This window comes from Melospiza melodia, chromosome 3 (genome assembly GCF_035770615.1).
Source record: "Melospiza melodia melodia isolate bMelMel2 chromosome 3, bMelMel2.pri, whole genome shotgun sequence".
NCBI classification, from domain to species: Eukaryota; Metazoa; Chordata; class Aves; order Passeriformes; family Passerellidae; genus Melospiza; species Melospiza melodia.
This window is the reverse complement of record NC_086196.1, coordinates 77357804-77384498: the sequence shown is the minus strand read 5'-3', so window position 1 is coordinate 77384498 and position 26695 is coordinate 77357804.

Genomic DNA, 26695 nt, shown 5'->3' with positions numbered 1-26695 from the left:
TACTGAAATCTGCCATCCAGAAACGGGGCAGCTTACTTTTGTTTGCCAGGGAAACGGGCCAAGGCTTGTGTCTGGGGGCCTATGGCTGTGCGTGACCGGCTAGGTCCTGAAAAGCTACGAGAGGCATAATGGTGACCAGACCCATGGTGGCACCAGTGCCAAGTTGGGCTGGTTTGATAGTACCAAGTGGCTCCTGCAATCTGCCATCAAAAAGTCGGGAAGCGAGTGTTGATTTCCAGGGAAAAGCGCCGTTGTTTTTGTTTGGGGGCCTATGGGTGGGAGTGGCCGGCTGGCTCCTTAGAATCCACGATACGCAGGATGGTTCCCAGACCTGAGGTGGCACCAGTGCCAAGTTGGGCTGGTTTGATAGTACCAAGTGCGTCCTGCAATCTGCCATCCAGAAGCGGGGTAGCTTACTTTTGTTTGCCAGGGAAACGGTCCGAGGTTTGTGTCTCGGGGCCTATGGCTGGGAGTGACCGGCTGGCTCCTGAAAAGCTACGATAGGCAGGATGGTGACCAGACCCATGGTGGCACCAGTGCCAAGTTGGGCTGGTTTGATAGTACCAAGTGGCTCCTGCAATCTGCCATCAAAAATTTGGCAGGCGAGTTTGTTATCCAGGGAAAAGCGCCGTTGTTTGTGCCTGGGGCCCTATGGCCTGGAGTGGACGGATGGCTAATTAGAATCCACGATACACAGGATGGTTCCCAGACCCATGGTGGCACCAGTGCCAAGTTGGGCTGGTTTGATAGTACCAAGTGGTTCCTGCAATCTGCCATCCAGAAGCGGGGCAGCTTACTTTTGTTTGCCAGGGAAACGGTCCGAGGATTGTGTCTGGGGGCCTAAGCCTGGAAGTGACCGGCTGGCTCGTGAAAAGCTACGATAGGCAGGATGGTGACCAGACCCATGACGGCACCAGTGCCAAGTTGGGCTGGTTTGATAGTACCAAGTGGCTCCTGCAATCTGCCATCAAAAAGTTGTCAGGCGAGTTTTGTTTTCCAGGGAAAAGCGCCGTTGTTTGTGTTTGGGGGCCTGTGGCTGGGAGTGGCCGGCTGGCTCCTTAGAATCCACGATACTCAGCATGGTTCCCAGACCAGAGGTGGCACCAGTGCCAAGTTGGGCTGGTTTGATTGTAACAAGTGCGTCCGGGAATCTGCCATCCAGAAGCGGGGCAGCTTACTTTTGTTTGCCAGGGAAACGGGCCGAGGTTTGTGTCTGGGGGCCTATGGCTGGGAGTGGCCGGCTGGCTCATGAAAAGCTACGATAGGCAGGATGGTGACCAGACCCATGGTGGCACCAGTGCCAAGTTGGGCTGGTTTGATAGTACCAAGTGGCTCCTGCAATCTGCCATCAAAAAGTCGGCAAGCGAGTGTTGATTTCCAGGGAAAAGCGTCGTTGTTTGTGTTTGGGGGCCTGTGGCTGGGAGTGGCCGGCTGGCTCCTTAGAATCCACGATACGCAGCATGGTTCCCAGACCCAAGGTGGCACCAATGCCAAGTTGGGCTGGTTTGATTGTAACAAGTGCGTCCGGGAATCTGCCATCCAGAAGCGGGGCAGCTTACTTTTGTTTGCCAGGGAAACGGGCCGAGGTTTGTGTCTGGGGGCCTATGGCTGGGAGTGGCCGGCTGGCTCATGAAAAGCTACGATAGGCAGGATGGTGACCAGACCCATGGTGGCACCAGTGCCAAGTTGGGCTGGTTTGATAGTACCAAGTGGCTCCTGCAATCTGCCATCAAAAAGTCGGCAAGCGAGTGTTGATTTCCAGGGAAAAGCGTCGTTGTTTGTGTTTGGGGGCCTGTGGCTGGGAGTGGCCGGCTGGCTCCTTAGAATCCACGATACGCAGCATGGTTCCCAGACCCAAGGTGGCACCAATGCCAAGTCGGGCTGGCTTGATAATACCAAGTGGTTCCTGCAATCGGCCATCAAACTGTTCGCAGGCGAGTTTTGTTTTCCAGGGAAAAGCGCCGTTGTTTGTGCCTGGGGCCCTATGGCCTGGAGTGGACGGATGGCTAATTAGAATCCACGATACACAGGATGGTTCCCAGACCCATGGTGGCACCAGTGCCAAGTTGGGCTGGTTTGATAGTACCAAGTGGTTCCTGCAATCTGCCATCCAGAAGCGGGGCAGCTTACTTTTGTTTGCCAGGGAAACCGTCCGAGGTTTGTGTCTGGGGGCCTATGGCTGGGAGTGACCGGCTGGCTCCTGAAAAGCTACGATAGGCAGGATGGTGACCAGACCCATGGTGGCACCAGTGCCAAGTTGGGCTGGCTTGATAATACCAAGTGGTTCCTGATATCGGCCATCAAAAAGTTGGCAGGCGAGTTTTGTTTTCCAGGGAAAAGCGCCGTTGTTTGTGCCTGGGGCCCTATGGCCTGGAGTGGACGGATGGCTAATTAGAACCCACGAGACGCAGGATGGTTCCCAGACCTGAGGTGGCACCAGTGCCAAGTTGGGCTGGTTTGACGGTGCAAAGTGGCTCCTGCAATCTGCCATGCAGAAGCGGGGCAGCTTACTTTTGTTTGCCAGGGAAACGGGCCGAAATATTTGTCTGGGGGCCTCTGGCTGGGGGTGGCTGGCTGGCTCCTGAAAAGCTACGATAGGCAGGATGGTGACCAGACCCATGGTGGCACCAGTGCCAACTTGGGCTGGTTTGATAGTACCAAGTGGCTCCTGCAATCTGCCATCAAAAACTTGGCAGGCGAGTTTTGTTTTCCAGGGAAAAGCGCCGTTGTTTGTGTTTGGGGGCCTGTGGCAGGGAGTGGCCGGCTGGCTCCTTAGAATCCATGATACGCAGCATGGTTCCCAGACCCAAGGTGGCACCAGTGCCAAGTCGGGCTGGCTTGATAATACCAAGTGGTTCCTGCAATCGGCCATCAAAAAGTTGGCAGGCGAGTTTTGTTTTCCAGGGAAAAGCGCCGTTGTTTGTGCCTGGGGCCCTATGGCCTGGAGTGGACGGATGGCTAATTAGAATCCACGATACACAGGATGGTTCCCAGACCCATGGTGGCACCAGTGCCAAGTTGGGCTGGTTTGATAGTAACAAGTGGTTCCTGCAATCTGCCATCCAGAAGCGGGGCAGCTTACTTTTGTTTGCCAGGGAAACGGTCCGAGGTTTGTGTCTGGGGGCCTATGGCTGGGAGTGACCGGCTGGCTCCTGAAAAGCTACGATAGGCAGGATGGTGACCAGACCCATGGTGGCACCAGTGCCAAGTTGGGCTGGCTAGATAATACCAAGTGGTTCCTGCAATCGGCCATCAAAAAGTTGGCAGGCGAGTTTTGTTTTCCAGGGAAAAGCGCTGTTGTTTGTGCCTGGGGCCCTATGGCCTGGAGTGGACGGATGGCTAATTAGAATCCACGATACACAGGATGGTTCCCAGACCCATGGTGGCACCAGTGCCAAGTTGGGCTGGTTTGATAGTACCAAGTGGTTCCTGCAATCTGCCATCCAGAAGCGGGGCAGCTTACTTTTGTTTTCCAGGGAAACGGGCCGAGGTTTTTGTCTGGGGGCCTATGGCTGGGAGTGACCGGCTGGCTCGTGAAAAGCTACGATAGGCAGGATGGTGACCAGACCCATGACGGCACCAGTGCCAAGTTGGGCTGGTTTGATAGTACCAAGTGGCTCCTGCAATCTGCCATCACAAACTTGGCGGGCGAGTTTTGTTTTCCAGGGAAAAGCGCCGTTGTTTGTGTTTGGGGGCCTGTGGCTGGGAGTGGCCGGCTGGCTCCTTAGAATCCACGATACTCAGCATGGTTCCCAGATCAGAGGTGGAACCAGTGCCAAGTTGGGCTGGTTTGATAGTACCAAGTGCGTCCGGGAATCTGCCATCCAGAAGCGGGGCAGCTTACTTTTGTTTGCCAGGGAAACGGGCCGTGGGTTTTGTTTGGGGGCCTATGGCTGAGAGTGACCGGCTGGCTCCTGAAAAGTTACGATAGGCAGGATGGTGACCAGACCCATGGTGGCACCAGTGCCAAGTTGGGCTGGTTTGATAGTACCAAGTTGCTCCTGCAATCTGCCATCAAAAAGTTGGCAGGCGAGTTTTGTTTTCCAGGGAAAAGCGCCGTTGTTTGTGTTTGGGGGCCTGTGGCAGGGAGTGGCCGGCTGGCTCCTTAGAATCCACGATACGCAGGATGGTTCCCAGACTTGACGTGGCACCAGTGCCAAGTCGGGCTGGTTTGATAGTACCAAGTGCGTCCTGCAATCTGCCATCCAGAAGCGGGGCAGCTTACTTTTGTTTTCCAGGGAAACGGGCCGAGGTATTTGTCTGGGGGCCTATGGCTGGGAGTGACCCGCTGGCTCCTGAAAAGCTACGATAGGCAGGATGGTGACCAGACCCATGGTGGCACCAGTGCCAAGTTGGGCTGGTTTGATAGTACCAAGTGGCTCCTGCAATCTGCCATCAAAAAGTTGTCAGGCGAGTTTTGTTTTCCAGGGAAAAGCGCCGTCGTTTGTGTTTGGGTGCCTGTGGCTGGGAGTGGCCAGCTGGCTAATTAGAATCCACGATACGCAGGATGGTTCCCAGACCAGTGGTGGCACCAGTGCCAAGTCGGGCTGGTTTGATAGTACCAAGTGGCTCCTGCAATCTGCCATCCAGAAGCGGGGCAGCTTACTTTTGTTTGCCAGGGAAACGGGCCGAGGTTTGTGTCTCGGGGCCTATGGCTGGGAGTGACCGGCTGGCTCCTGAAAAGCTACGATAGGCAGGATGGTGACCAGACCCATGGTGGCACCAGTGCCAAGTTGGGCTGGTTTGATAGTACCAAGTGGCTCCTGCAATCTGCCATCAAAAATTTGGCAGGCGAGTTTGTTATCCAGGGAAAAGCGCCGTTGTTTGTGCCTGGGGCCCTATGGCCTGGAGTGGACGGATGGCTAATTAGAATCCACGATACACAGGATGGTTCCCAGACCCATGGTGGCACCAGTGCCAACTTGGGCTGGTTTGATAGTACCAAGTGGTTCCTGCAATCTGCCATCCAGAAGCGGGGCAGCTTACTTTTGTTTGCCAGGGAAACGGTCCGAGGATTGTGTCTGGGGGCCTAAGCCTGGAAGTGACCGGCTGGCTCGTGAAAAGCTACGATAGGCAGGATGGTGACCAGACCCATGACGGCACCAGTGCCAAGTTGGGCTGGTTTGATAGTACCAAGTGGCTCCTGCAATCTGCCATCAAAAACTTGGCAGGCGAGTTTTGTTTTCCAGGGAAAAGCGCCGTTGTTTGTGTTTGGGGGCCTGTGGCTGGGAGTGGCCGGCTGGCTCCTTAGAATCCACGATACGCAGGATGGTTCCCAGACCACAGGTGGCACCAGTGCCAAGTTGGGCTGGTTTGATTGTAACAAGTGCGTCCGGGAATCTGCCATCCAGAAGCGGGGCAGCTTACTTTTGTTTGCCAGGGAAACGGGCCGAGGTTTGTGTCTGGGGGCCTATGGCTGGGAGTGGCCGGCTGGCTCATGAAAAGCTACGATAGGCAGGATGGTGACCAGACCCATGGTGGCACCAGTGCCAAGTTGGGCTGGTTTGATAGTACCAAGTGGCTCCTGCAATCTGCCATCAAAAAGTCGGCAAGCGAGTGTTGATTTCCAGGGAAAAGCGTCGTTGTTTGTGTTTGGGGGCCTGTGGCTGGGAGTGGCCGGCTGGCTCCTTAGAATCCACGATACGCAGCATGGTTCCCAGACCCAAGGTGGCACCAGTGCCAAGTCGGGCTGGCTTGATAATACCAAGTGGTTCCTGCAATCGGCCATCAAAATGTTCGCAGGCGAGTTTTGTTTTCCAGGGAAAAGCGCCGTTGTTTGTGCCTGGGGCCCTATGGCCTGGAGTGGACGGATGGCTAATTAGAATCCACGATACACAGGATGGTTCCCAGACCCATGGTGGCACCAGTGCCAAGTTGGGCTGGTTTGATAGTACCAAGTGGTTCCTGCAATCTGCCATCCAGAAGCGGGGCAGCTTACTTTTGTTTGCCAGGGAAACGGTCCGAGGTTTGTGTCTGGGGGCCTATGGCTGGGAGTGACCGGCTGGCTCCTGAAAAGCTACGATAGGCAGGATGGTGACCAGACCCATGGTGGCACCAGTGCCAAGTTGGGCTGGCTTGATAATACCAAGTGGTTCCTGCAATCGGCCATCAAAATGTTGGCAGGCGAGTTTTGTTTTCCAGGGAAAAGCGCCGTTGTTTGTGCCTGGGGCCCTATGGCCTGGAGTGGACGGATGGCTAATTAGAACCCACGAGACGCAGGATGGTTCCCAGACCTGAGGTGGCACCAGTGCCAAGTTGGGCTGGTTTGACGGTGCAAAGTGGCTCCTGCAATCTGCCATGCAGAAGCGGGGCAGCTTACTTTTGTTTGCCAGGGAAACGGGCCGAAATATTTGTCTGGGGGCCTCTGGCTGGGGGTGGCTGGCTGGATCCTGAAAAGCTACGATAGGCAGGATGGTGACCAGACCCATGGTGGCACCAGTGCCAAGTTGGGCTGGTTTGATAGTACCAAGTGGCTCCTGCAATCTGCCATCAAAAACTTGGCAGGCGAGTTTTGTTTTCCAGGGAAAAGCGCCGTTGTTTGTGTTTGGGGGCCTGTGGCAGGGAGTGGCCGGCTGGCTCCTTAGAATCCACGATACGCAGCATGGTTCCCAGACCCAAGGTGGCACCAGTGCCAAGTCGGGCTGGCTTGATAATACCAAGTGGTTCCTGCAATCGGCCATCAAAAAGTTGGCAGGCGAGTTTTGTTTTCCAGGGAAAAGCGCCGTTGTTTGTGCCTGGGGCCCTATGGCCTGGAGTGGACGGATGGCTAATTAGAATCCACGATACAAAGGATGGTTCCCAGACCCATGGTGGCACCAGTGCCAAGTCGGGCTGGTTTGATAGTACCAAGTGCGTCCTGCAATCTGCCATCCAGAAGCGGGGCAGCTTACTTTTGTTTGCCAGGGAAACGGGCCGAGCTTTGTGTCTGGGGGCCTATGGCTGGGAGTGACCGGCTGGCTCCTGAAAAGCTACGATAGGCAGGATGGTGACCAGACCCATGGTGGCACCAGTGCCAAGTTGGGCTGGTTTGATAGTACCAAGTGGCTCCTGCAATCTGCCATCAAAAAGTTGTCAGGCGAGTTTTGTTTTCCAGGGAAAAGCGCCGTTGTTTGTGTTTGGGGGCCTGTGGCTGGGAGTGGCCGGCTGGCTAATTAGAACCCACGATACGCAGGATGGTTCCCAGACCAGAGGTGGCAACAGTGACAAGTCGGGCCAGTTTGATGGTGCAAAGTGGCTCCTGCAATCTGCCATCCAGAAGCAGGGCTGCTTACTTTTGTTTGCCAGGGAAAGGAGCCGAGGTTTTTGTCTGGGGGCCTATGGCTGGGAGTGACCAGCTGGCTCCTGAAAAGGTACGATAGGCAGGATGGTTACCAGACCCATGGTGGCACCAGTGCCAAGTTGGGCTGATTTGATAGTACCAAGTGGCTCCTGCAATCTGCCATCAAAATGTTGGTAGGCGAGTTTTGTTTTCCAGGGAAAAGCGCCGTTGTTTGTGTTTGGGGGCCTGTGGGTGGGAGTGGCCGGCTGGCTCCTTAGAATCCACGATACGCAGGATGGTTCCCAGACCTAACGTGGCACCAGTGACAAGTCGGGCCAGTTTGATGGTGCAAAGTTGCTACTGCAATCTGCCATCCAGAAACGGGGCAGCTTACTTTTGTTTGCCAGGGAAACGGGCCAAGGTTTGTGTCTGGGGGCCTATGGCTGTGAGTGACCCGCTAGGTCCTTAAAAGCTACGAGAGGCATGATGGTGACCAGACCCATGGTGGCACCAGTGCCAAGTTGGGCTGGTTTGATAGTACCAAGTGGCTCCTGCAATCTGCCATCAAAAAGTCGGCAAGCGAGTGTTGATTTCCAGGGAAAAGCGCCGTTGTTTGTGTTTGGGGGCCTGTGGCAGGGAGTGGCCGGCTGGCTCCTTAGAATCCACGATACGCAGCATGGTTCCCAGACCCAAGGTGGCACCAGTGCCAAGTTGGGCTGGTTTGATAGTACCAAGTGCGTCCTGCAATCTGCCATCCAGAAGCGGGGTAGCTTACTTTTGTTTGCCAGGGAAACGGGCCGAGGTTTGTGTCTGGGGGCCTATGGCTGGGAGTGACCGGCTGGCTCCTGAAAAGCTACGATAGGCAGGATGGTGACCAGACCCATGGTGGCACCAGTGCCAAGTTGGGCTGGTTTGATAGTACCAAGTGGCTCCTGCAATCTGCCATCAAAAAGTTGGCAGGCCAGTTTTGTTTTCCAGGGAAAAGCGCCGTTGTTTCTGTTTGGGGGCCTGTGGCTGGGAGTGGCCGGCTGCCTCCTTTGAACCCAGGATACGCAGGATGGTTCCCAGAGCCAAGGTTACGCCAGTGCCAAGTTCGGCTGGTTTGATAGTACCAAGTGGATCCTGCAAACTGCCATCCAGAAGCGGGACAGCTTAATTTTGTTTCCCAGGGAAACGGGCCGAGGTATTTGCCTGGGGGCCTATGGCTGGGCGTGACTGGCTGGCTACTGAAAAGCTACGATAGGCAGGATGGTTACCAGGCTCATGGTGGCCCCACTGCCAAGTCGGGCTGGTTTGATAATACTAAATAACTCCTGAAATCTGCCATCCAGACGCGGGGCAGCGGATTTCTGTTTGCTGGAGAAAAGTTCCGTGGTTTTTTTTTGGGGGTATATGGCTGGACGTGGCCGGCTGGCTCCTTAAAAATCTCGATACGCAGGATTGTTCCCTGACCCAAGGTGGCATGAGTGCCAAGTCGGGCTGTTTTCGTAGTACCAAGTGCGTCCTGCAATTTGCCATCCAGAAGAGGGGCAGTTGAGTTTTGTTTGCCAGAGAAAAGGACCGTGGTATATGTTTGGGGGCATATGGCTGAGAGTGGCCGGCTGGCCCCTGAAAATCCACGATAGGCAGGATGGTTCCCAGAACCAAGGTGGCACCAGTGCCATGTTGGCCTGGTTTGATAGTACCATGTGGCTCCTGCAATCTGCCATCCAGAAGCGGGGCTGCTTACTTTTGCTTGCCAGGGAAACGGGCCGAGATATTTGTCTGGGGGCCTATGGCTGGGAGTGACCGGCTGGCTCCTGAAAAGCTACGATAGGCAGGATGGTGACCAGACCCATGGTGGCACCAGTGCCAAGTTGGGCTGGTTTGATAGTACCAAGTGGCTCCTGCAATCTGCCATCAAAAACTTGGCAGGCCAGTTTTGTTTTCCAGGGAAAAGCGCCGTTGTTTCTGTTTGGGGGCCTGTGGCTGGGAGTGGCCGGCTGCCTCCTTTGAACCCAGGATACGCAGGATGGTTCCCAGAGCCAAGGTTACGCCAGTGCCAAGTTCGGCTGGTTTGATAGTACCAAGTGGATCCTGCAAACTGCCATCCAGAAGCGGGACAGCTTAATTTTGTTTCCCAGGGAAACGGGCCGAGGTATTTGTCTGGGGGCCTATGGCTGGGCGTGACTGGCTGGCTACTGAAAAGCTACGATAGGCAGGATGGTTACCAGGCTCATGGTGGCCCCACTGCCAAGTCGGGCTGGTTTGATAATACTAAATAACTCCTGAAATCTGCCATCCAGACGCGGGGCAGCGGATTTCTGTTTGCTGGAGAAAAGTTCCGTGGTTTTTTTTTGGGGGTATATGGCTGGACGTGGCCGGCTGGCTCCTTAAAAATCTCGATACGCAGGATTGTTCCCTGACCCAAGGTGGCATGAGTGCCAAGTCGGGCTGTTTTCGTAGTACCAAGTGCGTCCTGCAATTTGCCATCCAGAAGAGGGGCAGTTGAGTTTTGTTTGCCAGAGAAAAGGACCGTGGTATATGTTTGGGGGCATATGGCTGAGAGTGGCCGGCTGGCCCCTGAAAATCCACGATAGGCAGGATGGTTCCCAGAACCAAGGTGGCACCAGTGCCATGTTGGCCTGGTTTGATAGTACCATGTGGCTCCTGCAATCTGCCATCCAGAAGCGGGGCTGCTTACTTTTGCTTGCCAGGGAAACGGGCCGAGATATTTGTCTGGGGGCCTATGGCTGGGAGTGACCGGCTGGCTCCTGAAAAGCTACGATAGGCAGGATGGTGACCAGACCCATGGTGGCACCAGTGCCAAGTTGGGCTGGTTTGATAGTACCAAGTGGCTCCTGCAATCTGCCATCCAAAAGTTGTCAGGCGAGTTTTGTTTTCCAGGGAAAAGCGCCGTTGTTCTTGTTTAGAGGCCTGTGGCTGGGAGTGGCCGGCTGCCTCCTTTGAACCCAGGATACGCAGGATGGTTCCCAGAGCCAAGGTGGCACCAGTGCCAAGTTGGGCTGGTTTGATAGTACCAAGTGGCTCCTGCAATCTGCCATCCAGAAGCGGGACAGCTTACTTTTGTTTCCCAGGGAAACGGGCCGAGGTATTTTTCTGGGGGCCTATGGCTGGGAGTGACCGGCTGGCTACTGAAAAGCTACGATAGGCAGGATGGTTACCAGACTCATGGTGGCACCAGTGCCAAGTCGGGCTGGTTTGATAATACTAAATAGCTCCTGAAATCTGCCATTCAGACGCGGGGCAGCGGATTTTTGTTTGCTGGAGAAAAGTTCCGTGGTTTTTTTTTGGGGGTATATGGCTGGACGTGGCCGGCTGGCTCCATAAAAAGATCGATACGCAGGATTGTTCCCTGACCCAAGGTGGCATCAGTGCCAAGTCGGGCTGTTTTCGTAGTACCAAGTGCGTCCTGCAATTTGCCATCCAGAAGAGGGGCAGTTGAGTTTTGTTTGTCAGAGAAAAGGGCCGTGGTATGTGTTTGGATCCATATGGCTGAGATTGGCCGGCTGGCCCCTGAAAATCCACGATAGGCAGGATGGTTCCCAGAGCCAAGGTGGCACCAGTGCCATGTTTGCCTGGTCTGATAGTACCATGTGCCTCCTGCAATCTGCCATCAAAATGTTGGCAGGCGAGTTTTGTTTTCCAGGGAAAAGCGCCGTATTTTGTGTTTGGGCGCCTGTGGCTCAGAATGGCCGGGTGGCTGCTTAGAATCCACGATACGCAGGATGGTTCCCAGACCCAAGGTGGCACCAGTGCCAAGTCGGGCTGGTTTGACACTACCAAGTGGCTCCTGCAATCTGCCATCCAGAATCGGGGCAGCTTAATTTTGTTTGCCAGGGAAACGGTCCGAGGTTTGTGTCTGGGGGCCTATGGCTGGGAGTGACCGGCTGGCTCCTGAAATGCTACAATAGGCAGGATGGTTCCCAGACCCATAGTGGCACCAGTACCAAGTTGGGATGATTTGATAGTACCAAGTGGCTCCTGCAATCTGCCATCAAAAAGCTGGCAGGCGAGTTTTGTTTTCCAGGGAAAAGCGCCGTTGTTTGTGTTTGGGGGCCTGTGGCTGGGAGTGGCCGGCTGGCTCCTTAGAATCCACGATATGCAGGATTGTTCCCAGACCCAAGGTGGCACCAGTGCCAAGTCGGGCTGGTTTGATGGTGCAAAGTGGCTCCTGCAATCTGCCATCCAGACGCGGGGCAGCGGATTTTTGTTTCCATGAGAAATGGTCCGTGGTTTGTTTTTGGGGGTATATGGCTCAGCGTGGCCGGCTGGCTCCTTAAAAAGCTCGATATGCAGGATGGTTCCCTGACACAAGGTGGCACCAGTGCCACGTCGGGCGGTTTTCGTAGTACAAAGTGCGTCCTAAAATTTGCCATCCAGAAGAGGGGCAGTTGAGTTTTGTTTGCCTGTGAAACGGGCCGTTGTTTTTGATTGGGGTCTGTGGCCGAGAGTGTTCGGCTGGCTCCTGACAACCCACAATACGCAGGATGGTTCCCAGACCCAAGGTGGCACCAGTGCCAAGTCGGGCTGGTTTGATAGTACCAAGTGGCTCCTGCAATCTGCCATCCAGAAGCGGTGCAGTTGAGTTTTGTTTGCCAGAGAAAAGGGCCGTGGGTTGTGTTTGGGGGCATATGGCTTGGAGTGGCCGGCTGTCTCATTAAAAAGATCGATACGCAGGATGGTTCCGAGACCCAAGGTGGCACCAGTGCCAAGTCGGGCTGTTTTTATAGTACCAAGTGCGTCCTGCAATTTGCCATCCAGAAGAGGGGCAGTGGAGTTTTGTTTGCCAGAGAATAGCGCCGTTGTTTGTGTTTGGGGGCTTGTGGCTGGGAGTGGCCGACTGGCGCCTTAGAATCTGTGTTACGCAGCATGGTTCCCAGACCAGAGGTGGCACCAGTTCCAAGTCGGGCTGGTTTGATAGTACCAAGGGGCTCCTGCAATCTGCCATCCAGAAGCGGGGCAGCTTACTTTTGTTTGCCAGGGAAACGGGCCGAGGTTTGTGACTGGGGACCTATGGCTGGGAGTGACCGGCTGGCTCCTGAAAAGCTACGATAGGCAGGATGGTGACCAGACCCATGGTGGCACCAGTGCCAAGTTGGGCTGGTTTGATAGTACCAAGTGGCTCCTGCAATCTGCCATCAAAAAGTTGGCAGGCGAGTTTTGTTTTCCAGGGAAAAGCGCCGTTGTTTGTGTTTGAGGGCCTGTGGCTGGGAGTGGCCGGCTGGCTCCTTAGAATCCACGATACGCAGGATGGTTCCCAGACCAGAGGTGGCACCTTTGCCAAGTTGGGCTGGTTTGATAGTACCAAGTGCGTCCTGCAATCTGCCATCCAGAAGCGGGGCAGCTTACTTTTGTTTGCCAGGGAAACGGGCCGAGGTTTGTGTCTGGGGGCCTATGGCTGGGAGTGACCTGCTAGGTCCTGAAAAGCTGCGATAGGCAGGATGGTGACCAGACCCATGGTGGCACCAGTGCCAAGTTGGGCTGGTTTGATAGTACCAAGTGGCTCCTGCAATCTGCCATCCAGAAGCGGGGTAGCTTACTTTTGTTTGCCAGGGAAACGGGCAGAGCTTTGTGTCTGGGGGCATATGGCTGAGAGTGGCCGTCTGGCCCCTGAAAATCCACGATAGGCAGGATGGTTCCCAGACCAGAGGTGGCACCAGTGCCAAGTCGGGCTGGTTTGATAGTACTAAATAGCACCTGCAATCTGCCATCAAAAAGTTGGCAGGCCAGTTTTGTTTTCCAAGGAAAAGCACCGTTGTTTGTGTTTGGGGGACTGTGGCTGGGAGTGGCCGGCTGGCTCCTTAGAACACACGATACGCAGGATGGTTCCCAGACCCAAGGTGGCACCAGTGCCACGTCGGGCTGGTTTGATGGTGAAAAGTGGCTCCTGCAATCTGCCATCCTGAAGCGGGGTAGCTTACTTTTGTGTGCCAGGGAAACGGGCCGAGGTTTATGACTGGGGGCCTAGGGCTAGGAGTGACAGGCTGGCTCCTGAAAAGCTACAATAGGCAGGATGGTTCCCAGACCCAAGGTGGCACCAGTGCCAAGTTGGGCTGGTTTGATGGTACCAAGTGGCTCCTGCAATCTGCCATCAAAAAGTTGGCAGGCCAGTTTTGTTTTCCAGGGAAAAGCGCCGTTGTTTGTGTTTGGGGGACTGTGGCTGGGAGTGGCCGGCTGGCTCCTTAGAACACAAGATACGCAGGATGGTTCCCAGACCAGAGGTGGCACCAGTGCCAAGTTGGGCTGGTTTGATAGTCCCAAGTGTCTCCTGCAATCTGCCATCCAGAAGCGGGGCAGCTTACTTTTGTTTGCCAGAGAAATAGGCCTAGGTTTTTGTTTGGGGGCCTGTGGCTAGGAGTGGCCGGCTGGCTCCTAAGAATCCACGATACGCAGGATGTTTACCAGACCCATGGTGGCACCAGTGCCAAGTTGGGCTGGTTTGATAGTACCATTGGCTCCTGCAAACTCCATCAAAAAGTTGGCAGGCGTGTTTTGTTTTCCAGGGAACAGCGCCGTTGATTTTGTTTGGGGGCCTGTGGCTGGGAGTGGCCGGCTGGCTCCTTAGAGACCACGATACGCAGGATGGTTCCCAGACCCAAGGTGGCACCAGTGCCAAGTCGGGCTGGTTTGATAGTACCAAGTGGCTCCTGCAATCTGCCATCCAGAAGTGAGGAAGCTAAGTTTTGTTTGCCAGAAAAAAGGGCCGTGGTTTTTGTTGGGGACCTGTGGCTGGGAGTAGCCGGCTGGCTCCTTAGAATCCACGATACGCAGGATGGTTCCCAGACCCAAGGTGGCCCCAGTGCCAAGTTGGGCTGGTTTGATAGTACCAAGTGCGTCCTGCAATCTGCCATCCACAAGCGGCGCCGCTTAGTTTTGTTTGCCACGGAAACGGGCCGAGGTTTGTGTCTGGGGGCCTATGGCTGGGAGTGACCGGCTAGGTCCTGAAAATCTACGATAGGCAGGATGGTGACCAGACCCATGGTGGCACCAGTGCCAAGTTGGGCTGGTTTGATAGTACCAAGTGGCTCCGGCAATCTGCCATCAAAATTTGGCAGGCGAGTTTTGTTTTCCAGGGAAAAGCGCCGTTGTTTGTGTTTGAGGGCCTGTGGCTGGGAGTGGCCGGCTGGCTCCATAGAATCCACGATACGCAGGATGGTTCCCAGACCTGAGGTGGCACCAGTGCCAAGTCGGGCTAGTTTGATGGTGCAAAGTGGCTCCTGCAATCTGCCATCCAGAAGCGGGGCAGCTTACTTTTGTTTTCCAGGGAAACGGGCCGAGCTTTTTGTCTGGGGTCTATGGCTGGGAGTGACCGGCTGGCTCCTGAAAAGCTACGATAGGCAGGATGGTGACCAGACCCATGGTGGCACCAGAGCCATGTTCGGCTGATTTCAAAGTACAAAGTTGCTCCTGCAATCTTCCATCAAAAAGTCAGCAGGCGAGTTTTGTTTTCCAGGGAAAAGCGCCGTTGTTTGTGTCTGCGGGCCAGTGGCTGGAGTGGCCGGCTGGCTCCTTTCAACACACGATACGCCGGATGGTTCCCAGACCTGAGGTGGCACCAGTGCCAAGTTGGGCTGGTTTGATAGTACCAAGTGGTTCCTGCAATCTGCCATCAAAATGTTGGCAGGCGAGTTTTGTTTTCCAGGGAAAAGCGCCGTTGTTTTTTTTTGGGGGCCTGTGGCTGGGAGTGGCCGGCTGGCTCCTTAGAATCCACGATACGCAGGATGGTTCCCAGACCAGAGGTGGCACCAGTACCAAGTCGGGCTGGTTTGATAATAACAAGTGGATCCTGCAATCTGCCATCCAGAAGCGGGGCAGCTTACTTTTGTTTGCCAGGGAAACGGGCCGAGGTTTGTGTCTGGGGGCCTATGGCTGGGAGTGACCGGCTGGCTCCTGAAAAGCTACGATAGGCAGGATGGTGACCAGACCCATGGTGGCACCAGTGCCAAGTTGGGCTGGTTTGATAGTACCAAGTGGCTCCTGCAATCTGCCATCAAAAAGTTGGCAGGCGAGTTTTGTTTTCCAGGGAAAAGCGTCGTTGTTTGTGTTTGGGGGCCTGTGGCTGGGAGTGGCCGTCTTGCTAATTGGAATCCACGATACGCATGATGGTTCCCAGACCTGAGGTGGCACCAGTGACAAGTCGGGCCAGTTTGATGGTGCAAAGTGGCTCCTGCAATCTGCCATCCAGAAGCGGGGCAGCTTACTTTTGTTTGCCAGGGAAACGGGCCGAGGTTTGTGTCTGGGGGCCTATGGCTGGGAGTGACCGGCTGGCTCCTGAAAAGCTACGATAATCAGGATGGTGACCAGACCCATGGTGGCACCAGTGCCAAGTTGGGCTGATTTGATAGTACCAAGTGGCTCCTGCGATCTGCCATCAAAAAGTTGGCAGGCGAGTTTTGTTTTCCAGGGAAAAGCGCTGTTGTTTGTATTTGGGGGCCTGTGGCTGGGAGTGACCGGCTGGCTCCTTAGAATCCACGATACGCAGGATGGTTCCCAGACCCAAGGTGGCACCAGTGCCAAGTTGGGCTGGTTTGATTATACCAAGTGGTTCCTGCAATCTGCCATCCAGAAGCGGGGCAGCTTACTTTTGTTTGCCAGGGAAACGGGCCGAGCTTTGTGTCTGGGGGCCTATGGCTGGGAGTGACCTGCTAGGTCCTGAAAAGCTACGATAGGCAGGATGGTGACCAGACCCATGGTGGCACCAGTGCCAAGTTGGGCTGGTTTGATAGTACCAAGTGGCTCCTGCAATCTGCCATCAAAAAGTTGGCAGGCGAGTTTTGTTTTCCAGGGAAAAGCGCCGTTGTTTGTGTTTGGGGGCCTGTGGCTGGGAGTGGCCGGCTGGCTCCTTAGAATCCACGATACGCAGCATTGTTCCCAGACCAGAGGTGGCACCAGTGCCAAGTCGGGCTAGTTTGATGGTGCAAAGTGGCTCCTGCAATCTGCCATCCAGAAGCGGGGTAGCTTACTTTTGTTTGCCAGGGAAACGGGCCGAGCTTTGTTTTTGGGGGCCTGTGGCTGGCAGTGGCCAGCTGGCTCCTGAAAATCCATGATACGCAGCATGGTTCCCAGACCCAAGATGGCACCAGTGCCAAGTGGGGCTGGTTTGACAGTGTCAAGTGCCTCATGCAATCTCCCATCCAGAAACGGGGCAGCTGAGTTCTTTTGCCTGTGAACCGGCCGTTGATTTTGATTGGGGTCTGTGGCCGAGAATGGTCGACTGGCTACTGACAATCCACAATACGCAGGATGGTTCCCAGACTCAAGGTGGCACCAGGGCCAAGTCGGGCTCGTTTGATAGTACCAAGTGGCTCCTGCAATCTGCCATCCTGACGCGGGGCAGCGGATCTTTGTTTGCCAGAGTAAAGTTCCGTGGTTTGTTTTTGGGGGCATATGGCTGGGAGTGGCCGGCTGGCTCCTTAAGAAGCTCGATACGCAGGATGGTTCCCAGATCCATGGTGGCACCATTGCCTAGTTTGGCTGTTTTTGTAGTACCAAGTGCGTCCTGCAATTTTCCATCCAGAAGAAGGGCAGTTGAGTTTTGTTTTCCAGGGAAAAGCGCCGTTGTTTTTGTTTGGAGGCCTGTGGCTGGGAGTGGCCGGCTGGCTCCTTTCAACACACGATACGCCGGATGGTTCCCAACCCAAGGTGGCACCAGTGCCAAGTTGGGCTGGTTTGATAGTACCAAGTGGCTCCTGCAATCTGCCATCCAGAAGCGGGGCAGCTTACTTTTGTTTGCCAGGGAAACGGGCCGAGGTTTGTGACTGGGGGCCTATGGCTGGGAGTGACCGGCTGGCTCCTGAAAAGCTACGATAATCAGGATGGTGACCAGACCCATGGTGGCACCAGTGCCAAGTTGGGCTGATTTGATAGTACCAAGTGGCTCCTGCGATCTGCCATCAAAAAGTTGGCAGGCGAGTTTTGTTTTCCAGGGAAAAGCGCTGTTGTTTGTATTTGGGGGCCTGTGGCTGGGAGTGACCGGCTGACTCCTTAGAATCCACGATACGCAGGATGGTTCCCAGACCCAAGGTGGCACCAGTGCCAAGTTGGGCTGGTTTGATTATACCAAGTGGTTCCTGCAATCTGCCATCCAGAAGCGGGGCAGCTTACTTTTGTTTGCCAGGGAAACGGGCCGAGCTTTGTGTCTGGGGGCCTATGGCTGGGAGTGACCTGCTAGGTCCTGAAAAGCTACGATAGGCAGGATGGTGACCAGACCCATGGTGGCACCAGTGCCAAGTTGGGCTGGTTTGATAGTACCAAGTGGCTCCTGCAATCTGCCATCAAAAAGTAGGCAGGCGAGTTTTGTTTTCCAGGAAAAAGCGCCGTTGTTTGTGTTTGGGGGCCTGTGGCTGGGAGTGGCCGGCTGGCTCCTTAGAATCCACGATACGCAGCATTGTTCCCAGACCAGAGGTGGCACCAGTGCCAAGTCGGGCTAGTTTGATGGTGCAAAGTGGCTCCTGCAATCTGCCATCCAGTAGCGGGGTAGCTTACTTTTTTTTGCCAGGGAAACGGGCCGAGGTTTTTGTCTGGAGGCCTATGGCTGGGAGTGACCGGCTAGGTCCTGAAAAGCTACGATAGGCAGGATGGTGACCAGACCCATGGTGGCACCAGTGCCAAGTTGGGCTGGTTTGATAGTACCAAGTGGCTCCTGCAATCTGCCATCAAAACGTTGTCAGGCGAGTTTTGTTTTCCAGGGAAAAGCGCCGTTGTTTGTGTTTGCGGGCCTGTGGCTGGGAGTGGCCGGCTGGCTCCTTAGAATCCACGATACGCAGGATGGTTCCCAGACCCAAGATGGCACCAGTGCCAAGTCGGGCTGGTTTGATAGTACCAAGTGGTTCCTGCAATCTGCCATCCAGAAGCGGGGTAGCTTACTTTTGTTTGCCAGGGAAACGGGCCGAGCTTTGTTTTTGGGGGCCTGTGGCTGGCAGTGGCCAGCTGGCTCCTGAAAATCCATGATACGCAGCATGGTTCCCAGACCCAAGATGGCACCAGTGCCAAGTGGGGCTGGTTTGACAGTGTCAAGTGCCTCATGCAATCTCCCATCCAGAAACGGGGCAGCTGAGTTCTTTTGCCTGTGAACCGGCCGTTGTTTTTGATTGGGGTCTGTGGCCGAGAATGGTCGACTGGCTACTGACAATCCACAATACGCAGGATGGTTCCCAGACTCAAGGTGGCACCAGGGCCAAGTCGGGCTCGTTTGATAGTACCAAGTGGCTCCTGCAATCTGCCATCCTGACGCGGGGCAGCGGATCTTTGTTTGCCAGAGTAAAGTTCCGTGGTTTGTTTTTGGGGGCATATGGCTGGGAGTGGCCGGCTGGCTCCTTAAGAAGCTCGATACGCAGGATGGTTCCCAGATCCATGGTGGCACCATTGCCTAGTTTGGCTGTTTTTGTAGTACCAAGTGCGTCCTGCAATTTTCCATCCAGAAGAAGGGCAGTTGAGTTTTGTTTTCCAGGGAAAAGCGCCGTTGTTTTTGTTTGGAGGCCTGTGGCTGGGAGTGGCCGGCTGGCTCCTTTCAACACACGATACGCCGGATGGTTCCCAACCCAAGGTGGCACCAGTGCCAAGTTGGGCTGGTTTGATAGTACCAAGTGCGTCCTGCAATCTGCCATCCAGAAGCGGGGCAGCTTACTTTTGTTTGCCAGGGAAACGGGCCGAGGTTTGTGACTGGGGGCCTATGGCTGGGAGTGACCGGCTGGCTCCTGAAAAGCTACGATAGGCAGGATGGTGACCAGACCCATGGTAGCACCAGTGCCAAGTTGGGCTGGTTTGATAGTACCAAGTGGCTCCTGCAATCTGCCATCAAAAACTTGGCAGGCGAGTTTTGTTTTCCAGGGAAAAGCGCCGTTGTTTGTGTTTGGGGGCCTGTGGGTGGGAGTGGCCGGCTGGCTCCTTAGAATCCACGATATGCAGGATGGTTCCCAGACCTGAGGTGGCACCAGTGCCAAGTCGGGCTGGTTTGATGGTGCAAAGTGGCTCCTGCGATCTGCCATCCAGACGCAGGGCAGCAGATTTTTGTTTCCAAGAGAAATGGTCCGTGGTTTGTTTTTGGGGGTATATGGCTGGGCGTGGCCTGCTGGCTCCTTAAAAAGCTACGATAGGCAGGATGGTTCCCTGACCCAAGGTGGCACCAGTGCCAAGTCGGGCGGTTTTCGTAGTACAAAGTGCGTCCTAAAATTTGCCATCCAGAAGAGGGGCAGTTGAGTTTTGTTTATCAGAGAAAAGGGCCGTGGTTTTTTTTTGGGGGCATATGGCTGAGAGTGGCCGTCTGGCCCCTGAAAATCCACGATAGGCAGGATGGTTCCCAGACCAGAGGTGGCACCAGTGCCAAGTCGGGCTGGTTTGATAGTACTAAATAGCACCTGCAATCTGCCATCAAAAAGTTGGCAGGCCAGTTTTCTTTTCCAGGGAAAAGCACCGTTGTTTGTGTTTGGGGGACTGTGGCTGGGAGTGGCCGGCTGGCTCCTTAGAACACACGATACGCAGGATGGTTCCCAGACCCAAGGTGGCACCAGTGCCACGTCGGGCTAGTTTGATGGTGCAAAGTGGCTCCTGCAATCTGCCATCCTGAAGCGGGGTAGCTTACTTTTGTGTGCCAGGGAAACGGGCCGAGGTTTATGACTGGGGGCCTAGGGCTAGGAGTGACAGGCTGGCTCCTGAAAAGCTACAATAGGCAGGATGGTTCCCAGACCCAAGGTGGCACCAGTGCCAAGTTGGGCTGGTTTGATGGTACCAAGTGGCTCCTGCAATCTGCCATCAAAAAGTTGGCAGGCCAGTTTTGTTTTCCAGGGAAAAGCGCCGTTGTTTGTGTTTGGGGGACTGTGGCTGGGAGTGGCCGGCTGGCTCCTTAGAACACAAGATACGCAGGATGGTTCCCAGACCAGAGGTGGCACCAGTGCCAAGTTGGGCTGGTTTGATAGTCCCAAGTGTCTCCTGCAATCTGCCATCCAGAAGCGGGGCAGCTTACTTTTGTTTGCCAGAGAAATAGGCCTAGGTTTTTGTTTGGGGGCCTGTGGCTAGGAGTGGCCGGCTGGCTCCTAAGAATCCACGATACGCAGGATGTTTACATGACCCATGGTGGCACCAGTGCCAAGTTGGGCTGGTTTGATAGTACCAAGTGGCTCCTGCAAACTCCATCAAAAAGTTGGCAGGCGTGTTTTGTTTTCCAGGGAACAGCGCCGTTGATTTTGTTTGGGGGCCTGTGGCTGGGAGTGGCCGGCTGGCTCCTTAGAATCCACGATACGCAGGATGGTTCCCAGACCCAAGGTGGCACCAGTGGCAAGTCGGGCTGGTTTGATAGTACCAAGTGGCTCCGGCAATCTGCCATCCAGAAGTGAGGCAGCTAAGTTTTGTTTGCCAGAAAAAAGGGCCGTGGTTTTTGTTGGGGGCCTGTGGCTGGGAGTAGCCGGCTGGCTCCTTAAAATCCACGATAGGCAGGATGGTTCCCAGACCCAAGGTGGCACCAGTGCCAAGTCGGGCTGGTTTGATAGTACCAAGTGGCTCCTGCAATCTGCCATCCAGAAGCGGGGCAGCTGAGTTTTGTTTGCCAGAGAAAAAGGCTGTGGTTTGTGTTTGGGGGCCTGTGGCTGGCAGTGGCCGGCTGGCTCCTGAAAATCCACGATACGCAGCATGGTTCCCAGACCCAAGGTGGCACCAGTGGCAAGTCGGGCTGGTTTGATAGTACCAAGTGGCTCCGGCAATCTGCCATCCAGAAGTGAGGCAGCTAAGTTTTGTTTGCCAGAAAAAAGGGCCGTGGTTTTTGTTGGGGGCCTGTGGCTGGGAGTAGCCGGCTGGCTCCTTAAAATCCACGATAGGCAGGATGGTTCCCAGACCCAAGGTGGCACCAGTGCCAAGTCGGGCTGGTTTGATAGTACCAAGTGGCTCCTGCAATCTGCCATCCAGAAGCGGGGCAGCTGAGTTTTGTTTGCCAGAGAAAAAGGCTGTGGTTTGTGTTTGGGGGCCTGTGGCTGGCAGTGGCCGGCTGGCTCCTGAAAATCCACGATACGCAGCATGGTTCCCAGACCCAAGGTGGCACCAGTGCCAAGTGGGTCTCGTTTGACAGTGTCAAGTGCCTCCTGCAATCTCCCATCCAGAAGCGGGGCAGCTGAGTTTTTTTTGCCAGGGAAACGGACCTTTGTTTTTGATTGGGGTCTGTGGCCGAGAGTGGTCGGCTGTCTCCTGACAATCCACAATACGCAGGATGGTTCCCAGACCAAAGGTGGCACCAATGCCAAGTCGGGCTGGTTTGATAGTACCAAGTGTCTCCTGCAATCTGCCATCCAGAAGCGGGGCAGCTGAGTTTTGTTTGCCAGAGAAAAGGGCCGTGGGTTGTGTTTGGGGGCATATGGCTGGGAGTGGCCACCTGGCTCCTTAAAATGCACGATACGCCGCATGGTAACCAGACGCAAGGTGGCACCAGTGCCAAGTCGGGCTGTTTTTGTAGTACCCAGTGGCTTCTGCAATTTGCCATCCAGAAGCGGGGCAGCTAAATTTTGTTTGCTAGAGAAAAGGGCTGTGGTTTGTGTTTGGGGGCCTATGGCTGAGAGTGGCCGGCTGGCCCCTGAAAATCAACGATAGGCAGGATGGTTCCCAGATCCAAGGTGGCACCAGTGCCAAGTAAGGCTGGTTGTATGGTTCAAAGTGACTCCTGCAATCTGCCATCCAGAAGCGGGACAGCTGAGTTTTTTTTGCCAGAGAAAAGGTCCATGGTTTCTTTTTGGGGCATACGGCATGGAATTGCCGGCTGGCTCCTTAAAATGCTCGATACGCAGGATGGTTCCCAGAGCCAAGGTGGCACCACTGCCAAGTCGGGCTCTTTTTGTAGTACCAAGTGCGTCCTGCAATTTGCCATCCAGAAGAGGGGCAGTTGAGTTTTGTTTGCCAGAGAAAAGGGCCGAGGTTTGTGTTTGGGGGCATATGGCTGGGAGTGTTCGGCTGGTTCCTGAATATGTACGATACGCAGGATTGTTCCCAGATCCAAGGTGGCAGCAGTGCCATGTTGTGCTGGTGTGATAGTCCCAAGTGGCTCCTGCAATCTGCCATCCAGAAGTGGGGCAGCTGATTTTTGTTTGCCAGAGAAAAGGTCCGTGGTTTGTGTTTGGGGGCATATGGCTGAGAGTGGCCGGCTGGCCCCTGAAAATCCACGATACACAGGATGGTTCCCAGATCCAAGGTGGCACCTGTGCCAAGTCGGGCTGATTTGATAGTACTAAGTAGCTCCTGCAATCTGCCATGCAGAAGCGGGGCAGCTTACTTTTGTTTTCCAGAGAAACGGGCCGAGGTTTGTGTTTGGGGGCCTATGGCTGAGAGTGACCGGCTGGCTCCTGAAAAACTACAATAGGCAGGATGGTGACCAGACCCATGGTGGCACCAGTGCCAAGTTGGGCTGGTTTGATAGTACCAAGTGGCTCCTGCAATCTGCCATCCAGAAGCAGGGCAGCTGAGTTTTGTTTGCCAGAGAAAAGGGCCTTGGTTTGTGTTTGGGGGCATATGGCTGGGTGTGGCCAGCTGGCTCCTTAAAATGCACGATATGCAACATGGCTCCCAGACCCAAGGTGGCACAAGTGCCAAGTTGGGCTGGTTTGATAGTACCAAGTGGCTCCTGCCATCTTCCATGATCACGTGGAGAAATACTTTCTGGTTTCAGCCTCATGCTCTTTCTTCTCTCCCTCAACTTCTCTATCACCTCTCATCTGGTTCACATGCGCTGTCTTCAAGGTCCACAGGCTACTTTTCACAGAATCTTCTGGCCTGATGAAGTAAGGATGATGAATAGAACAGAGCTGGGATCTATTTTCCAGTTTGGATAAAATGCATTCTGCACACAAATCCAAGGAGAACGGGCTGCCCCGATGCCCAGAAAATCTTTCACTCCTGCTAGTGTTCTACGTCAACCGCAACTTAGTCTGAAAGAAAAGCTTTTTCTCTGAGAGCATCTGAGAGGTTTGCATGAAGCACTGATATCTGACATATGCAATTTTGAATAGGAGAGGAAAAAGAAAATGGCAAGGAGTTTTTAATTTTAGTGGTTTCAATTTTAATTTCCGTGCACTTTTTCAAAACTTGTCAGCTCAAATGCCCATCAACATCTTTTAGTCATCTGTAAGTCAGTATTCATATAAAATGTGCTTCAAATCCAAAGAATTTCAAATTTGCACTCCAAGCTTCTATGCCTAGATTTATGATTTCCTACACATATTAGATGAAAGGAAGGCCTTTTTTACTGTGGGAGTGCTGGAACACTGGAACAGGTTGCCCAGAGAAGTTGTGGGTGTCCCATCCCTGAAAGTATTCAAGGTCACCTTGGACGGGGCTTGGAGCAGCAACAAAGGAGAAGCTTGATGGTAGAGAAACAAAGTTGGACTATAGAAGAAACTCGGATTGAAGTATAGGATCAAGTTTTCTCTCAGCTCTTGGGGTAAATTCAAAGTTGTACAAAATGACATTTATCTGTGCTATTCACTACTGTAACAGAAAGTTTCATGAAAACTGTACAGAAGATAGTAAATTTTAAAAGAGATAAGAATTACAGCATAAAATCCATGGGATAGGTTACAACATGAGACACTCTCTAAGAGAAAATCTCTGTGTTTCAGCACTTCATCGGGGTAAGATTTCATGAAGTGCCAAAGAAGGCGGCAAAATATCATTCGGGACATTATTTACTGGAATTCAGCCTGGCCATTAGTAGGAACTGCCTTTGAACATATCATGTAGATATACCACACACGCTTTCCCTTCACTGAAAAATTACTGTTTACAACAAATAAGCAATTGACGATCAAAATTGATTGAAAGCATCTTAAACATGTCAAGTATTTCATTGTAGATGATCTGTGATCCAAATGCTTCTTCCACCTTCGAGAGGGACAGAAGAATTCTTCCATATCATGATGGTTTAAAATTGTATCAACCAATGTTTTCTGCTGAAAAGATATCATCTATTTTTTTCTATTTTTGGAAGAAAATATTCCTAGACATACAACAGGTGAGAACTAAGTAATTTTAAAGAAACAAATGAAATGAAAATATTCTGTAAATAGAATGAAATGAAAAGCTGTGTTTTAAATAGGAGCTAAATATTAAACAGAATTTTTGTACCAGGCATTTGAATTACTGCACCAGCTCTTTTGCCCATCAAGAGAGGCATTTAGCATTTCAGTCTTTTCCAAGGTGTTCATGATCTGCTATGCTGATCTCTGTGTGTGCCTAGGTGTGTGTGGAGGGGGGGGCATATGAAGGGGAGTGTGTATGTTTGCTTTACAATTGTTGTGGCAGATTCATGCCTCAGCTCCACATTTTGTTTTAAAAAGGTCACACCGAGTGGATATGAAGTTTACTATCAACAAGAGATCGATTCCCAAATCATCCATTTGACTCTCCCTTATAAATCATGTGCTTTGTTGCATATTTTATCAAATATACTTTCAAGCCAGATGGAGGAAGGAGGATGTGGGAATCCCTCCACCATCTTGCAACTTTTATGTAAGTAGGTTTTCAAGAAAATCATCATTTCTCTTTTAAATATGTCTGGAACAGGCATGATGGTAGTGTCAACCTGTTGGAGTTTTTGTTGCTGGAAGAAGTTGTACAAAAGGATTGGTTTTTACATTGACCAGTTACTGAATCAAGCGCAGGAATACATTGGAAATTTAGCTGGGGGTTCCTTTTCCCAGCAGACTACTTCTAGAACGAGCTTGTACACTGAAGCTGACTCTTTTGCTCTCTTTTTGTTTCTTTCCTATTTTCTTGGCTTCTTTGCCACTATCTAGACAATTTTGGAACTTTGTTCCCAACTAAAATGGTTTCAATAGTCTGATTGTGATCATACATTTTTACAAGGAATTTTTAAAATCTTTCCTCGAGTCCAGAAAGTCAAGGACTTAGATCTTTTTCTTCCCTTATCAATATTGCCATGAAATTGATAAATAAAGACCAACTCTTTATTTTTGTTTTTAACCCACGTAGATAATTCCCATCCATTAATCCATTTTGTGGACCAATAGCTGCCATTCTGATGGAAGCTGTCACTTCTTAACAATAGGCATTCTGTGACTATGTTGACAGCACTTTGGGTGAAGATCCTAACTGGTCTTAGATATACATAGGGAGAAATTTGCTCAGCCAGTGTCAGTCTTAAGCATGCGTATCAGAAGATCTTTCTAGAGCTGGGAATTTTCCCATGAAAGGGATTCAGTTAGGGAAGAGACACTTGTGCCAGAGTTTTACATTCTTCTTGAACACTGCTTAAGGAACTTAGATGCCATGTCCATTTGGATCTCTGTCTGCACAGAACTTTGTCATGCCAGTGCTTTGAAATGCATCTTGAAGAGAATTCACTAGCACAGAATGAAAGAGAGTGGAAGGGGTTGGTGGGGCTAACCAGGCCCAACCCCCCTGCCTAAACCAGGATACCTAGAGCCTCTTGCCCAGGATTCTATCTGGGTGTACTTTTAATGTCTTCAAAGATCCAGGCTCCACAATCTTTCTGGGAAGTCTGTGCCGTGGTTCAGTCACCCTGACAGTAAAGAAACATTTACTGATGTTCAAAGGCAATCTCCTGTATTTCAGTGTGTGCCCACTGCCTCTTGTCTTTTCCCTCAGCATCACTGAAAAGACACTGATTCCCTCCCCTTTGCACTATTGCTTCCATATGTATGTGTGATGCCATGTAGAGGTATGTCAAAAACCTCCCTGAAGCCCAGGCAGATAATATTCCCTTCATCTACCAGTCAAGTTGATTCATCAGAGGAGTTTAAAGTGATGTTCAGCATGAAATTCCCCTGAAAAATCATGCTAACTACATTATTTGGTCATCTGTCATGTGCCTGGCAAGGATTTCCAGGAAGAGCTGCTTCATCAACTTCCTGGGGATAAAAAAGAGGCTGGCTGGTTTGTACTATGGCGAGTCCTCTTAATTGCCTTTTTTGAAGATGGGTGTCATTTGCTAACATCCACTCTTTAGCCTCTCTTGTCGTCTACATCTTAGCAAAACGCTTTTCCACTATGTCTGGCTAGGAAAAACTGTGCCAGCACAGAAAACATCTCCCATCGTGTTCTAGAAGTTGCACGGATGTCTGCCAAGTGTTTGGCAGGAAGAAAAGAAAAGTTGTCCAAAACAGCTTCCAATCGAATGTTCCTGTGATTGGAAAAGTCAGGAGAGTGCAAAGGTACTGTTTTCTATCAGTTGGCAAGGTGCGCACACAATCCCAGTGTTGTACAGCTTGCTTCTTCACCTTCCCGAAGCTGCCGCTCTCGCCGGCTGCCGGAGCCCAAGAAGCGGCTTCTTCGCGCAAAGACGATTGTGCCGCTCACAGGGCTCTCCTTAGCGCGGCTTCTGCCGAAAGACGCCCGGCAGCGGCTCTTACCTCCGGAGAGCATCCTACCTTCGTCTTTCGCGTCTTTTGTAGTCTACATCTTAGCAAAACGCTTCTCCACTAT